This window comes from Macrobrachium rosenbergii, chromosome 13, assembly GCF_040412425.1.
Source record: "Macrobrachium rosenbergii isolate ZJJX-2024 chromosome 13, ASM4041242v1, whole genome shotgun sequence".
NCBI lineage: Eukaryota > Metazoa > Arthropoda > Malacostraca > Decapoda > Palaemonidae > Macrobrachium > Macrobrachium rosenbergii.
In genome coordinates, this window is record NC_089753.1 from 65,720,555 (window position 1) to 65,736,726 (window position 16,172).

The 16,172-nt window shown below is 37.3% G+C and overlaps 1 long non-coding RNA gene across 1 annotated transcript; it reads right to left on the reverse strand.

The window, feature by feature from the left end:
* Positions 1-6,307: 6,307 nt before the first annotated feature.
* LOC136845365 (uncharacterized) lies at positions 6,308-15,961 on the reverse strand. The gene is made up of 3 exons (XR_010855156.1): positions 14,745-15,961; positions 14,259-14,351; positions 6,308-8,596 (listed from the first exon to the last, which is right to left on the reverse strand). It is a non-coding gene; the product is annotated as an uncharacterized lncRNA (long non-coding RNA).
* Positions 15,962-16,172: the final 211 nt, after the last annotated feature.

Below are 16,172 nucleotides of genomic sequence, written 5' to 3' on the forward strand. Positions count from 1 at the left end.
TGGATAAGACTGTACCGTATCTGGAAAACCCGACAATAGCGCAAACTCTTATGTCCACCAACAAAACCATGGTCTAAGAAAGAGAAGGTCTGTTCACGCGCAGGTAGGCGGTGCTACACCTACGTCACACAGCGGATAGGGTACAGTAAGACTCGAAAGGTATTGTTGATAAACCAAAAGATTTTAATTCTAATAATGGATTTACTCAATATTGTCAAACTTTTATTAAGAAAATGCAATAGTTTGTTTATAAAGGTAATGGAAGGGCAATAAAAGATTTATTTCATTCATAGAATATTGAACTTTATTATGATATAACATCAAGAATATGATTAATAAACAACTTTACAGGTGAAAAGTAACATTCATGAGATAGCTTATCAATACACTTTTCTGAGAACCCTAGTTCTATTAATTTATGTTATTAACTTTGACAATTTGCGTTTTTTCACTTCGCATGTTTTTCATATTTTGGTTCAGGATACGCATTCTAAAAAAATTCTGCATCGCACAAAAATGTTACGACGTCCAGTGGTAGAACTACAAATTTCGTTATTTCATCTACTAAAGTCTTGACAGAATTTCTACCTGCCCTCAGGTTTTTCTCTCCATGATAAGTTCGGAACAGCTTCTCCATAACTTTTAATTTTTCAAAAAATTGCAAGTCGGTTGCATCAGCTTTTCTTTTTCCTGGAAATGTAATTAATCCAGGTATTGTCACCAATCGAGTTCTCAGTGGTACTTAAAAACTGGTGTTGAGGAAATTTATGTGCAATGTATCCACCGACATAACGCAATCCCTCGTTCTCCATTGCTTTTTCAAAATCAATTGATTCATCAAAATTTGGTGTATCATCGTCAGTACTTTGGTCTGTCCCTTTCGTTTACAAAGTCATCATCGTCTGAAACTGAGAACAGCATTGCAGACAAGCATAATTCCTCATCCAACGTTTTCTGGTCAAATGCTGACGAGGTTCCAGAACAATGAAATAATGTACCCTCAGATAAACTCGTATCACAATTTTCTTTTGTGTATTATACTTGCTACCAACTAAGGCCACGTCTCTGCCTAATATGTATGCCTTTATCCGATTTTTTTCACTTGAATTGGAGATGGATGTTCATAGCATGCTCCCATTTGTCTTACGCAAGCAAAGAAATGCTCTAGCACATCTTGGTTTAATCTGTAAGTCATTATATATGATATGCAATATTTTTCTTTTAACATTTCATACAAATTTAGCAGTGACCTTGAAGACATAATCAGTCCTTTCTGAAATGGCACAATCTATCATACCCACAAACTTTCATTGATTCAACAGTATTTATCATTTCCTTCAAAACAGAATTTTGTGTTTGCAACTGCACACCATAAGCATTCCGTGAGTGCTTTTATCGTTAAAGAGCCTTAGAATTAAATAAATCGAACCAAGAATCAAACAACGCAATGAATTTGCTTGTGCTAGCCCAATCTTTGCTGCTAAGTAGCCCCTTTTCTCCAAAAAAATTTAAAGATTTGGCAGTTGTTTCCGAGATTAACTGAACTGCTAATTTAACATTCATCCTCTTTGCTTTTGAAACATTAACATGATTTTCTGAAAGTTTATAGGCAGTTTTTAAATCATTACAACTTCTTTGATAATCTCACGCACACACTCACTATTAATATTTTTATCATTTACTTTAAATCCTTTATCAAGAAAATGATTCCTCGCAAAGTTTGATCAGGTGCGGTGCATCTGCAAAAAATATGTATTCGTCTGTCGGAATCAGCTGGATTCGTGAAAAACGGATGATCTGTGTCTGCACCTAAGGACTTGTGCAGCTTAACATTACTGGCTTCCAGATCACTGACAATGGCAACAACGTGAAATCCTGTGGACTCTACACTCGTTATCAAACTAAATAAAATATTTTTGGTAATTTTCTGATCAAAATTATAGTAGATGATTTGTTTCAAGAACTTACTAACCCCTAATCATAACACACTGAACTTTACTTTTGGGTGAATAGAGAGTATCAGTTCCCTTGTCATAGGTCCACCATAAAGCAACACTCATTTCATCAAATGACATAACACACAAGCGATTCATTTCTGTCATTGTCTTTGCCTTATGGCGTAGAGGCATTAGCACTGATGTTAATATTCCTGGTTCTACGTTGATCTTGGAAACCCAGCGGTGCAATGTTGAAATAGATGGATAGGGAAATTCCATTTTATTACGTAAATATCTATATGCTTTGGGGCTTAAGTATCGCAGGGCCAATGCACCACTAATATCATCTTCACACCAGTGCTTAACAGGAATCCCAGTTAAAAAAGGAACTTGAGAGGGAGAAAATACTTGCTTAAATTGCTTCTTGCAAGAGACGTAGCATTGAATTCTACTGTAGCTATTTTTCTTGTAAGGAAGACCGTTCTATCTCCCACTCTTTTTTTTTTGAGAAGAGCATCCTCTCTGATTTGACTTCTTGTAGCTCTTGCTGCAATTTGTCTATGGTGGCAACTCGTGGTTCTTCATGCGCATTTTCTTGCAGTTCATTGACAGTAGGTGAACACTCAATGTCATGAATAAATCTTTTCATACCCCCTCTTCACAGCTCTGAACTCTCGGCTTGTAGATACATTATTTCCTGTAATATTTACAACTGATATTACTACAAAGGCAAAACAAAACAAGTTTTAACTGGTGACGTACGTTCAACTGAAAACAACTTATCTCATTACCAGTATGGTCAGGCCTAATCTTATAATTGGTAGCATCCGGTGAACGGGGCAAGGAACAATGGAAATATTGGCGAGGTATTATAAGAGGATTAACAAGGTCAACATTTACCCTCCAAAGGAAACTTTGGTATTTTAATTCCTACTTCAAAACAATACGAAAATCTGAACTTACCCTCTGAAGTAGGCAGATGTAGTGTTGGTATTGCATCACTGTTTAACCGTACAAGATGTCTTGGTATTGGGATTCCAAGTAATTCATATTTAAGGTTCCTTGCATAATCACTTGATTCAAAATGCAAGCTACAAATCCTCGAAGAATCCACATTAAATTTGTCTTTTCTCTTGCACAGGTGAATCCATTTCTTTCGGAGTTCATTTTTAGAAATGTATGAAAAGTAAGATCAGTATTTCGATCTGAATTGGAGTTGCATCCATACAGTGCACAAATATTCGGCATAGTTTTGCAATGACAAAAATACACGTAAATACACAATACAACGCTCCAATCACATTGACACTTCCTTTCTCCTACAGTTCCTTGACCTGACTAGCAGGTAAATAACCCATCCGTTCGCGCTGTGACGTCATGCGCGAAGTTGGTCGAATTTTGGGCCAGTTGTGAACAGACCTTCTCTTTCTTAGACCATGAACAAAACCCTGTGGCAAAGCCTCTCGCAAGATCAAAGACTGGGCCGCTCCCGTGTCGCGTAAAACTCTTACCCTCTTTTTACAGGACCCATCAACCACAGAGACACTGCCAAGAGAGACAAAACGAGAAAAAGGCTTCAGGGATTCCATTTCAGACAGTCATTGGTCGGATGTCTTTGTCGAATTAGAGTCTCGGTCCCTCTTTTTTTCCTACTCCCATTACAGGCCTAGCATTTCCTTGCTGGGACTTCTGGAAGGCATAACACCTGCTTTTAATATGACCCCTCTTTTTGCAGAAGAAGCATGGTACTGGCAGCCTTCTCTGGGTCGTAGTTAGGCCTATTAACCTTATTGTTATTATTAGTATTATTATTACACCTGTTGGGAGGAAAATATTTATTAGAGCTACCAGCTTTGTTACCCCTATTATTATTACTATTATTACTACCATTAGTGGACTTATTATAAAAAGTATTATTCCAACCAGTTCTTCCCCAACCAGGCTTCATATTAGAGGACATACCACCTAACTCATTTTTGTGGGACAAGTGGTACTCATCACTGGCAATCGCCACCTCTTGTAGAGTATCTAGTTTTAACTCCTCTAAATAAACCTTCAGTTTATCTGGAACACACCTTTTAAATTCCTCTACCAACACTAACTTTTTCATTTTCTCAAAGTCGTCAACTTCCTTAGACTTAAACCAATCCTCCGCAGACTGCTTTTTCCCACGCGCAAACTCTACGAAGGTTTGATCTTTCCCTTTTGTAAATTCCTAAAGCATTGACGATACGCTTCAGGGACCAACTCATACGCCTTCAGAACGATCGATTTAACACTGTCATAATCTGAAGACAGATCCTCATCAAGGGTAACATATACTTTTTGAGCCCTACCGAGCAGTTTGCTCTGTATAAGAGTAGTCCAAAACTCTTGTGGCCAACCTAACGTAGCCGCAATTCTTTCAAACGAAACGAAAAATTCCGCAACGTTACATTCCTGGAAATTCCGAACAAATTTAAGTGCCTGCGCCAAATTGATTGTAGGCGTTACCGACCTGTCTGGGATAGGGGAAGGAGCTGAAAGACCTGCCTCGCGTTTCTCCCTTTCAAACTGCCTCTCCTTCTCCCTTTCATCAGCCTTAAATTTGTCCAGATTAAATTCTAAAGTTTTTAATTCGATCTGTTTGCACAGCAACTGTACAGATGGTGCTTCCTTAATCTGTTTAACCTCTTCACCACTTGATCTCTTTCCAGATTTTACATATTCATAAACCTGAAGCAACAACAGACCCTTTCTGATTGACACAGGAAATTCAATTTCAAAATAATTTGCTACCTGTTCTAACTCAGGCTTATTTAACTCAGCCAACCTTTCCTACCACCCCTCTCCACTCAGGAGCTCATTGACATCCAACGTAGACATGATTGACACTTTACGCTAGTTAACTTCGTCAAAACTACACGGCTACTACCAAACCAAAAACAGAGGAGGTTTAAATATGTATCCTACCGAAAAATCTGCTCTCCCCCAAGAATCAATCTTGCTCTCACACAAATGGATACGCAGGATCGTATTGTCCTGTCACAGTCGCGAATTTGTAACGGCTCGTTTCACCGTTACCAAAATTTACTCAAAAATTTACTCTTCAAGTATCCATATAATCCAGATATGAAGTCCACAATAGGGTGGAATCATACCATAACGCAATAAAGACAGTGCAAGAATGAATTCAAGGGGGGAGTAAACAAAGACCACGAAAAACCATAAATTTAATACAAGAATGAACAGATAGAAATTACACCTGGACCTCTTTAATACAGGTAATAAATGAATCCCTTCCACACGTAATAATAATCCAGAACACACCTACACTTAAAATAGATATTAAACACTCAAACAAAAATTAGGGGGCCCAGAAAGGAGGAGGAAGTCGAAAAGAGAGAATAACCTAACAAATTACATGCTAATTTTCCTATAAATAAACTTGTCAACAGCCTCTTGAATAAATTGTTTATATTGTTCCCGAAGAATAAAAGTATCCCCCACGTCTGGAGTAGAGTAAGGTGGTCAATCAACTCAGGCCCAACCAAGCAGCCACAACAAATCCACAGCCGTGATCGATATAATTTAAAGGTATATAAACCTTACCATGGGATAGCGAGATCCCCCTGGCTTTCTAACTGAACCAGAGGTGGAGCGGTGAATCAGAAAGACCTCCCGACTGGTAATCCGTACACGTCTTCCAATTTGAAGATGGCAGTGATCCAGCATAAATCCTCAACTTCGGAAGATAAGCGGAATTTAATGATAGAGGCTGCAACCATGAAGAAGCAAGTCACGGCAATATTCTGTATTCACCAAGCCAGGCAAAAGGGTTCCGAAGAGCAAAAGGTCCAGAGAACAATTATTTGCTCTTCGAACAGAAGTTACGAAATCACCCCTAAACCACAGGAGGAACCACACACACACACAACTTCCTTTGAAAAAGTAAACAAACATTAATAACAAGCAAACAATTGTTATACACAAGAGGAGGTCTATGACAAGTGAAACTAACGAGACTAGGTTTAATAAATTAAATAAAAACTAAATTTAATCTTAAATGAAAAAGGATTACATACTGACAATGTGTATATATATATATATATATATATATATATATATATATATATATATATATATATATATATATATATATATATATATATATATATATATATATATATATATATATATATATATATATATATATATATATATATGTTATGGGGTTTAGTGTTTTTCTTTGTATTTTGTTGCACCACATATGAACGACCGTGTCTGTAGACTTCACTTGATAGTAACGCAGGGGACTCGGTAAGTTAGGTTGAAATTGTCTATTAATATTTTTTTCACTTTTCCCGGAGGGGGGTAAGAATTCGCCGGGCACGGTTTTTCATAAGTTTTATTCTAACTCTACTATATCACACGGCCAGCCACCCTGGACTTAGAAATTTCTTGATGTTAAGAGAGGAGCGAGTGACACAATCCTACCCAATTTGGTTTTCAAGTAACTCTGGCTAAAAATTGATCAGAATGAACTCTGGACCTATGTTGAACAAAACTCCGCCTCCTTGAGGACGTCTACTTTACTCTTAATGGTTCAATCTTAACTCCCACTTTTTGCAAGGACAAATCAGGGTCAATTTTGCTGACCTTTTCACTTCTTAGTCTATCCTCTAACTCCTCCTTCCTTTCCCACTTCTTGGAGGTTTGTTATGGTTAGTCTTCAATTTACTTGGTCCCATGACTCATCATTTTAAACTATCAACATCGTGTCTCTCTCTCTCTCTCTTTCATAATCCCGATCAGTGAATCTCATACTTATTCACTGCATAACATCACTCAGTCACCTACCAGCATTGACTACAATGCAAGTAGATAACCAACTCAACTTGACTATAGTCAATTACTTCAATGTCAATGATTTCTATTAACAAGCAATAAATGCAAGAAATATTATAATGCATCATAGTGCTAACACAAACAATATAAGCATGAATTTGAATATCAAATACTCAAACTAAATGCAGAAAAATTATGGCAAAGTAAATATATCAAATGCCTATTACTCTCTGGTTATCAATCATAAATTGTAAAAAATAAAAAATCAATCATCAAATGTTCAAGTGCAAGTCAATGGTAAACGCTATCACTCTCTAGGAAGGATTCTGTCCATCATGTCCTTGATTATGGTAAGCTTATTCAGTATCAATTTCCTGACAATCATAAAAGAAATGAAAGCAAACAGTACTAAAAGAATGACATTTATGAATGACATAATAGGAGAAATCTCGGTCTTATATACATGAAAGAAAGTATGAACCTCTTCTAGCTTTGTGAATGTCTCCAATTCCAGTTCTGAAAGTTGAAATTCGTTAATAACTGCAAACTGATGTACACTTTTACTGAAATTCAAACTGTACGTCGTGAAAATTGTTGGTTTGTAATACAAATTATGTAAAATGACCAGTTCACAAGCAGATGAAAATGAGTGTACATTAATGAAAACTACTTCTGTTTTGTTTGACTTACAGTCAATCTTAGCATTCAATCTGTTTGCTGAGAACACAAAAATTTCATCATCAATGATTTGAGCCTTGAAAGTTTCTGTAAACGGTATATATTTACAATGGTTCTTACCATTCTTGTTGTTTACAAGATCATCTAGGCAATGAAGAGCACTCAATGGTTCATAGAAATTCACAATGTTACAAACATATACACCATCATTAAGCATGACACATTCCCTGAATTTATGTTCGGGAATTTCAGTCACTAGGAACGAATCATGCTGCAAGGCAAAGTGTCGAACTGTTCCTTCTAGTACAATGGACTTATTATCTACTACCATTGGGAATGGATAGACTGACATCAATGAGTTGACGTCTGGATTGTTGAAAGGATCACTAGTATGATTTGATTGGCTACCACTTTCACTGTTATCAGGCCATAATAGTCCACTATATTTTCTACTAGTGGCTTCAAGTGATTGTTCACAACACATTTCTGAATAATGGCTTCAATTTCACTAGGGTTATCAGAAAAGGCGACAGCAGGTTTTACCTGCCATCATGATTGCATTGAGTAATTCCTTGTATTCCAGAAGGAAATTACTTGTTTCTATGAGCAGTTGCTCCATCATTTCTGTTTGATGGATTCTAGCAATTTCTGATGAAACATTATGGAGGGCACTATTCACAAATTCTTTCAGCACTGTGATCATTTTCTGATTTTGATTGACATTTCCTATTACTTTATTATAGACAGTGCCCTGCTCAGAAGCCCAATTTTCAAGTTGTGCCACTCTTTCCTTTAGCCTTTCAACGTTACCATCGGTCGCCACTCCAAAGAGATTATGTAAAGCGACGCCTATAAAGGGTATGAGTGATCGCTTTACTACTTTCCTTGGCATAACACTATCGATGTCCCTCTGCAACTTGGAGAGCATGTCGTACAAATTTCTATCTTGGACACTTTGTACTCCTGCCTGTATCTGATTGCTCAGCTGGACTAACTGCTCTCTCTGATCGATAATGGAGTCCGTCTGGATCTTAACAATGGCTAGGTCCTGTATCATCTTTACCTTGCCATGCTCCTTGATGATGGCTCCCTTCCTTAGTTGTACGAGTGAGTTCACAATTTGACTCACTGCCAACCACCATACAATCCATTTGCTGAAATAATGTTATCAAGCAGTAAAAATCTTATCAACTACATTTGTTTACCATTGCACTTGCCATTACCTTCTTCTCAAATTATACCTTGGGGTCATTGAAGATTCTATTTTGTTATCTATCTTATCTTTATTGACAAATCTGTTAACTGGGTAGACGACCAAGGTTCTGAATGAACTACTTTAATGTGGTTCCAATGTACAATGGATTCTTTCAAGGTAATTTCATGCATTAACTTGAATTTATTCAACTTCAAAACTTCTAAAACTCTATATGGACCTCGAAATTTTGGTGATACTTTAATATTAGGTCCTTCAAGAACATGATTGAGTACATAAACTTGTTGTCCTACCTTTAACGAGGGTATGGTGGATCTGTTATTGTAATACTTACTAGATTTTTATGTAACTCCTTTAATCTAGCCCTGGTGACTTTAACGGTCTCGTACGTACGTCTTGTCTTCCAAGCAATATAGTCCTCGTAGTTGTACGTACGTCTGGGTGGTGCGGCATCATCCAAAAGTGAATTTGGCATTCTCTTTTTGTAGCCATACAATAGGAAATGAGGAGTTTCTCCTATTGATTCATTTACTGTGTTGTTTAGAGTAAATTGTATGTCTTCGAGAGTCAAGTCCCAGTCTTCAGTGCTAGGTTACCAATGTTTTCAGAACATCCTTTATCTTGCGATTTGTTCTTTCTACTGCTCCATTTGAGCTTGGCTTATATGCTGTTATTTGACATTTCTGTATTTCATAAAAGTCACACAAATTCGTTAGAATGTCACTAGTAAATTCAGCAGCATTGTCTGAGAGCAAAACTTGAGGACATGAATGTCTGGTTATAATTCTAGACTTAAAGGCTTCTGCCACTGTTGATGCTTCTCTGTTTCTAGTTGGAACAATTTCTACGTATCTGGTCAAATAGTCAATGAAAACTAAAATCTGTTTATTTCCTCTGATGGTGTTCGGAATGGACCTAAGAAATCCATTGTGACTACTTGAAAAGGATTTAATTCTGAAGGATACATTTCAGAGGAGCCTTGACGTTGACATTCCCCTTATGTATATTACATAGGGTACAATTCTGAACAAATCGAGTAGCATCTTCACTACATCGAGGCCAAAAATAGTTTCTAGTGATTGTTCTACATGTTTTCTTAATTCCAGGATGTCCTGATAACTTGTATGAATGGGTTAGTTCTAAAACGTCTTGTATTAGTGTATTAGGAATGTACAAACGTGAACAAGCATTTGGTTCGTCTGAAGTCTTGTACAATAACCCATCTATCAATTGAAACTCTGAATTTTTCTCACCTTGCAAGAGGTTACCAATTACTTCCTTTATTCTAGAATCCTTTTGTTGTTCTTGACGAACTTTGTCTAAATCTAAGTCTGTGATTTGACAACTGAAGGCGAAATTATGAGTGGTAATTTGTTTCTCGTTCTCTTCTTGTGATCTAGATAAGGCGTCAGCTAATGTGTTATATCTACCAGGTATGTATCTAAACTCTGGGGCAAATTCTAATACGCTAACGAACCATCTATTGAACTTCATATTATTGGTAAAAGCCCTTTTCTTGAAAAGATCACAAATGGGTTTATGATCTGTAAGAACATTAATTTTATGTCCTAGCAAAATGTGTCTAAATTTCTGTAATCCCAGACTAATGCCAAACATTCCCTTTCTGTTGTACTGTAATTTCTTTCAGCTGCATTCAAAACTCTACTGGCATAGTATACAGTCCTCATCCTTGTTTTATCCTTTTGCATCAAGACGGCACCTAGTCCTGTACTTGAAGCATCACAGGCTAAGTAGAATTCCTTCTCGAAGTCTGGATAAACTAGGATAGGATCTGTTATCAACATATCCTTTAGTGTTTTGAACGCTGCTTCCTGTTCATCTTTCCACTCATAGCTAGCATCTTTCCTAGTTAACTCAGTTAATGGTTTTGCTATGGTAGCAAACCCCTTTATGAAAGGTCGATAATACCCTACCATACCTAGGAATCTTCTTAGTGCCTTCAAATTTCTTGGGGCTGGATAGTCTACAATAGCCTTAATCTTTCCTTCTTGCATTTTCAAACCATGTTCACTGATAACATGTCCTAGATATTCTAGAGATTTCTTCAGAAACTGACATTTCTTAATTTTTACCTTTAAACCGGCCTTTCTGAGCCTATCTAATACTAATTCTATTGTCTTGAAATGACTCTCTACATCCTTACTAGCAATTATTACATCATCAAGATAAACCGATACGTCTTCAACATCTCCCAAGATTTGCAGCATTAAACGTACAAACGTTAAAGGAGCTGAAGTAAGACCAAACGGCATTACCTCAAATTGCAAATGTTCTTTATGAGTACTGAATGCCGTGAGATGCTTGGATTCTTCATCGAGAGGAACTTGCCAATATCCACTCAGTAAATCGAGGCTAGAAAAACCTTGGCACCTCCTAATTGAGCTAACATGTCATTAATGACTGGCATTGGCATTCGATCAGGGACGGTGTGGGAATTCAATTTACGGTAATCAATTACCATCCTCCAAGTACCGTCTTTCTTTGGAACTAGCAGTAAAGGTGAATTATAAGGTGACTTAGAAGGTATTACAACTCCATCTTCCTTCATCTCTTCAACCATCTCGTCTACAATGGGTCTTTGACTTATTGGAAGTTTGTAGTTAGGTATATAAAAAGGTCTAGCACCATCTTCTATGACTATTTTGTGCTGCAGGACATCTGTCCTTCCTAACTTATCTCCTGTTACTGCTACAACACTCCTATATTTCTCTAATATCTGTATTAACCTGTCCCTACAATGAGGAAAATCTGTATTATTTACTTCCCCTTCTAATTTAACTCTTGTGTCAGCTACAGAGACAAATGCTTTTCACTTAGGGTTAGTAAAGGGTTAGTAATCACAATTCCCTTACAGAATTCTATGCCGGCATGCAATTCTAGTCTCTTGTCAGAATAATTATACACATAAGTCGTACAATTTCCACCATTAAGTCTTACTAGGGAATTGTCCATTTTCTCACAAAGTCTGGTAAGTCTTCATTAACTAATAACACATCTGTATCACCTAGGTTTTTATCTGTTACAATTCTAAGACAAACCTTTGTCAGACCTTGTGGATGCAGTATAACGCTATTGTTTAATTTGAGTTTTACAAGATTATCATCGGCAGTACTAACTAAGCAGATTTCTTCTGCATTCTGTGCATCGGCAGTGTAACAGACATCAGTATCATCTGAACTTTCATCTTGTGGTATCACAGAACCTATCTCTGTCATTTTTAGGTTGCCTAACAGCAACACCTCATTGAGATACTTCTCTTCCGTATCTTCTCTTATTATTAAGTGACTACAATCTATCAGCGTGTCAGGATCGTCAGGTTGGGAAAAAGAACTAAGTTCTTCGGAGGTATCTACTTGTCGTGCACTTGAGTTATCAGGTTCATACCTGCTATCTGAGAATTCCTCCTGAGTGGCTTCTAGGCTTTTAAAAGTAGTTTGTCTATCTTCTTCTATTTCTTCTATCATTGAATTTCTACTCACTGTCCTACCCGGGTTAGCATTAAATTCTATTTCTATCTGTTGGATGTCTACTTCTTCAGATGAGGCTGTCTCAGGTAAAGTGATCAAGTTTATCTGAAACTGTTCCTCTTCTTCAAGAGAGCAAACATTTCCTCTATCAATTTCCTTGATAGTTACTCTTCCATTGCTACAATCTAGTGCAATTCCACATCTTTTCATAGCCTGGAAGGAAAATAGAGCTTGAGCTGGAAAATATTTCTCTTCCAACACCACAAACTCTTCCCTGTATTTCTTATTTAGAATTTCTATCTCTAAATTGACATTGCCTATAGCCCTTATTTGCTTTCCAGCGATCCCCTTTATGGTCCTATAGGATTCTCTCATTTGGGAAAGCTCACAACCTATATGTTTTGTTAAAGTGCCTTTATCTATGATACTTACAGTACTGCCTGTATCCAACAATATGGAACTCAGTACACCTTCTAAGTGTACTTGTATGATAGGCAACTCTTCCTGACACGTATTAAAATTCTTTACAGAAAACACTATTTCATTACTTCGAGTAATGTCTGTTGGGGACACATCCTCATTCACTGTCACTATTTCTCTCTGTGAGGATGGACCTTTCTGCTGCACTTTCTGTGATTGTCACTGAGAATCCCCTTGATTTGGGTTACTGGGGGAGGTATTCTGATTATTAGGCTGAGTACTTTGGTTATTTTGAGACCCCTGAGAATTTCCCTGTTTGTTGTACCAACAGTTTTGGATCAAATGTCCTGTCTTATTGCAATTCGAACACCATTTGTTTCTTCTACAATTCTGTGTTGTATGGTTGTTATAACCACAATTTCCACAACTTTGTCTCTGCCTATTGAACTGTGGCCTATTATTCCCTGAATTTTGGCCTTGACTAGCTCCCCTCTGTCCAGGAGTCCTGTTATTTCCACTGTTATTTCCATTAGTTCCAGTGGTATTCCCATTGTTACCTCTATTTGGCAGCCTACCTTGATTGTTTCTATTTGATTGATTAAATCTCCTATTGTTGTTCCCACCATTTCTATCAAACGAATTTCTATTTCCCTGATACCTAGACCTAGCTTGCCTGATTGGTTTCTATTGGACTGATTGCTATTATTTCTTGGGTTTCCACTAGCTACGGTTCCCGTAAAATCTGCACTACTACTTGATGAATTCTGTTTTACTTTCCTTTCTATGTACATCAAGGTTTGTACAATTCCATCATTTGGCTTCCTATCACAGTACTTCTTTAAGGCTACTCTTTCTTCCTTACCCAAAGCATCGTAGATTGGTCCTAATGACATATATCTAAGTACCTTGGATATACTAGCTAAATCTGTTTCATCATCATCAAATTCATCCTGCCTTCCAACAACAATTCCTACAGCTTTCATATCTGTCGTCACTCTATCTATAGCTTCTTCTACTCTAGTGGCTAAAACTAAGTGATTACCCTCATATTTCTGATGATGGAAAGTTCCTATGTTATACCATGGATCTTTCTGTGCTTCTGGTTGCAAAATTGTAAGCACTGTTTCTTGAATTCGTTAAACAGAGTAATATTCCTAAAAGTACTGAATGAAGAACTGTATGTGCATCACCATGTTCCATACTAACATACAAGAGTGCTTCATCTATTTTCTTTCTCTCATCTGTGATACCAGCAGCTGAAATTCTGCTTTCTGTGTCTGCTATCCATCGATTTACACCATATTCTTCTAATCTCCTTTTATCTACATTACTTGGGTCTACCGTTCCACAAAATCTAGTGGCTTGGTTATTACGGCGGCTTGCGCCATGTTGGGATTTCTAGGTACAATGGAAGTTATTGGGTTAGTGGTTACAACTGAAGGGTTAGGCGCACTCGGTAAACTAAGTGGGGACCTTGACTACGAGAACGTCTGGGTCTAGTATTACTAGGATCAATTGGTCTAGAAAGTCGTTCAGGTACAGGTCTTAGGTTATATTGAGTCTGGTCTTCGCTTCTTGTCTGTTGCAGTCGGGCGATAACTTCGTCCAAAGTGTTATTCATATTAATTCATAAAATATTCAATGATTCCAAGAATGAAAAATTCAAAAAAAAAAATTTGAGAATCAGGTACTTACTTCAATTGCATGTTTGCTGAGTTGACTGTATCCCTCTATACAAAAAAATTCAAATTTTTCCTAACTCATTCCTTCATAGGACTCTCTCACAATCTGAAAAAGTCTGATATTAGTATTTATGTACACAATTGTTTGGGTTCCACTGCAAAATGCTGCGCCAAGTGTTTAACAATAAAATTTATTATGATAGAATTATTTAAACAGAACTGTCTCTATCACCAAGTGAACGAAAATTTCTATTTCGTAAAAAAAATTACTAAACATGAAAGAAAAAATTATTTCCTTCGTACAACAATAAGGAAAAATTCTTCAGAATATTATTCAAAAGAAAAATAATTTACTTAAATCATTTATGTAAAAAAATTATTTGCGCACTGCAGGAAAAATAATTATATAAAAATTCCACGCACACAAAAAAAAAAATTTAATTATTCACAGAAAAAAAAATTCTCTTGATAATTCCCGATACTAGGAATGAATGTTTACTATTCAATTAGCTTCGTGTCGCCTTGCACTTGAAGATCGCGCTGATTGCACTTGAGCGCAATTTGTCGTTAGCATCCAGCGATAATTCGGCACAGCTCGGCCGACTTCCAGTCCGTACTTGCTGAATTTGGCGAAGAAAAATTTGGAATCCTTCCAAATTGTTGATTGAAGACGTTACTTCCTTTCTCCGGAGGCGGTTATCAACGCGTTGACTTCTAAACTTTATCGCCGTTCCGAATTCTTCACTCTCTTTCGTCGCCGTCTTCCGCTCTCATTCGTCGCCGTCGTCGTCACTGCTCTGCTACCGCTACTTTTCGCTAAGTCTCCCTTTTAGCGACCAAAAATTTTGGAATTTCGTGTATTTAAGTCCGTACACGATAGAAAAGTTCACTGAACTGACGTAGATATAAGCGACTTTCATACGTCCGCCAACACAGTTTGTTTTGGTCTTCTCCGCTTCTGCGATCGGCGTAGTATAGCGCGAGTTGCTGATTCTTTCTTTCGTAAATTTCGTTTTCTTATAAAAATCACCGCTGTTCTATGCCGTGATTATTACTATTGTTCTTATTATGTTCATATATAATTATTAAACTGAATTTCTGGTTGATCTTATGCGAATGTTCGGAAGTTTCAAACTAGGCAGAGATTTACCGCTGTCAATTTTCATTCCGATCGACGCAAAAAGATTCACTGCTTCTTGGAATATTTCGTTCTGCTTCGTTTCCTTCTGCTACAGTGTTGATGTTGTATTGGTGTTTCTAGTGCTGAAGACCGTCTTGAGATTATTTGCGCTGTTAAATTGAGAGTTAGTTTCAGCGCCGTCACTGCTCACTCTCTGTAAATTTCTCTAGGGCCGTGAACTTTAATGTTTTTCAAATGTGCGCTGGGCGAAATCCCCCGAAACTGCCACCATTTATATGTTATGGGGTTTAGTGTTTTCTTTGTATTTGCGTTGCACCACATATGAATGACGACCGTGTCTGTTGACTTCACTTGATAGTAACGCAGGGGACTCAGGTAAGTTAGGTTGAAATTGTCTATTAATATTTTTTTCACTTTTCCCGGAGAGGGTAAGAATTCGCCGGGCACGGTTTTTCATAAGTTTTATTCTAACTCTACTATATCACACGGCCAGCCACCCTGGACTTAGAAATTTCTTGATGTTAAGAGAGGAGCGAGTGACACAATCCTACCCAATTTGGTTTTCAAGTAACTCTGGCTAAAAATTGATCAGAATGAACTCTGGACCTATGTTGAACAAAACTCCGCCTCCTTGAGGACGTCTACTTTACTCTTAATGGTTCAATCTTAACTCCCACTTTTTTGCAAGGACAAATCAGGTCAATTTTGCTGACCTTTTCACTTCTTAGTCTATCCTCTAACTCCTCCTTCCTTTCCCACTTCTTGGAGGTTTGTTATGGTTAGTCT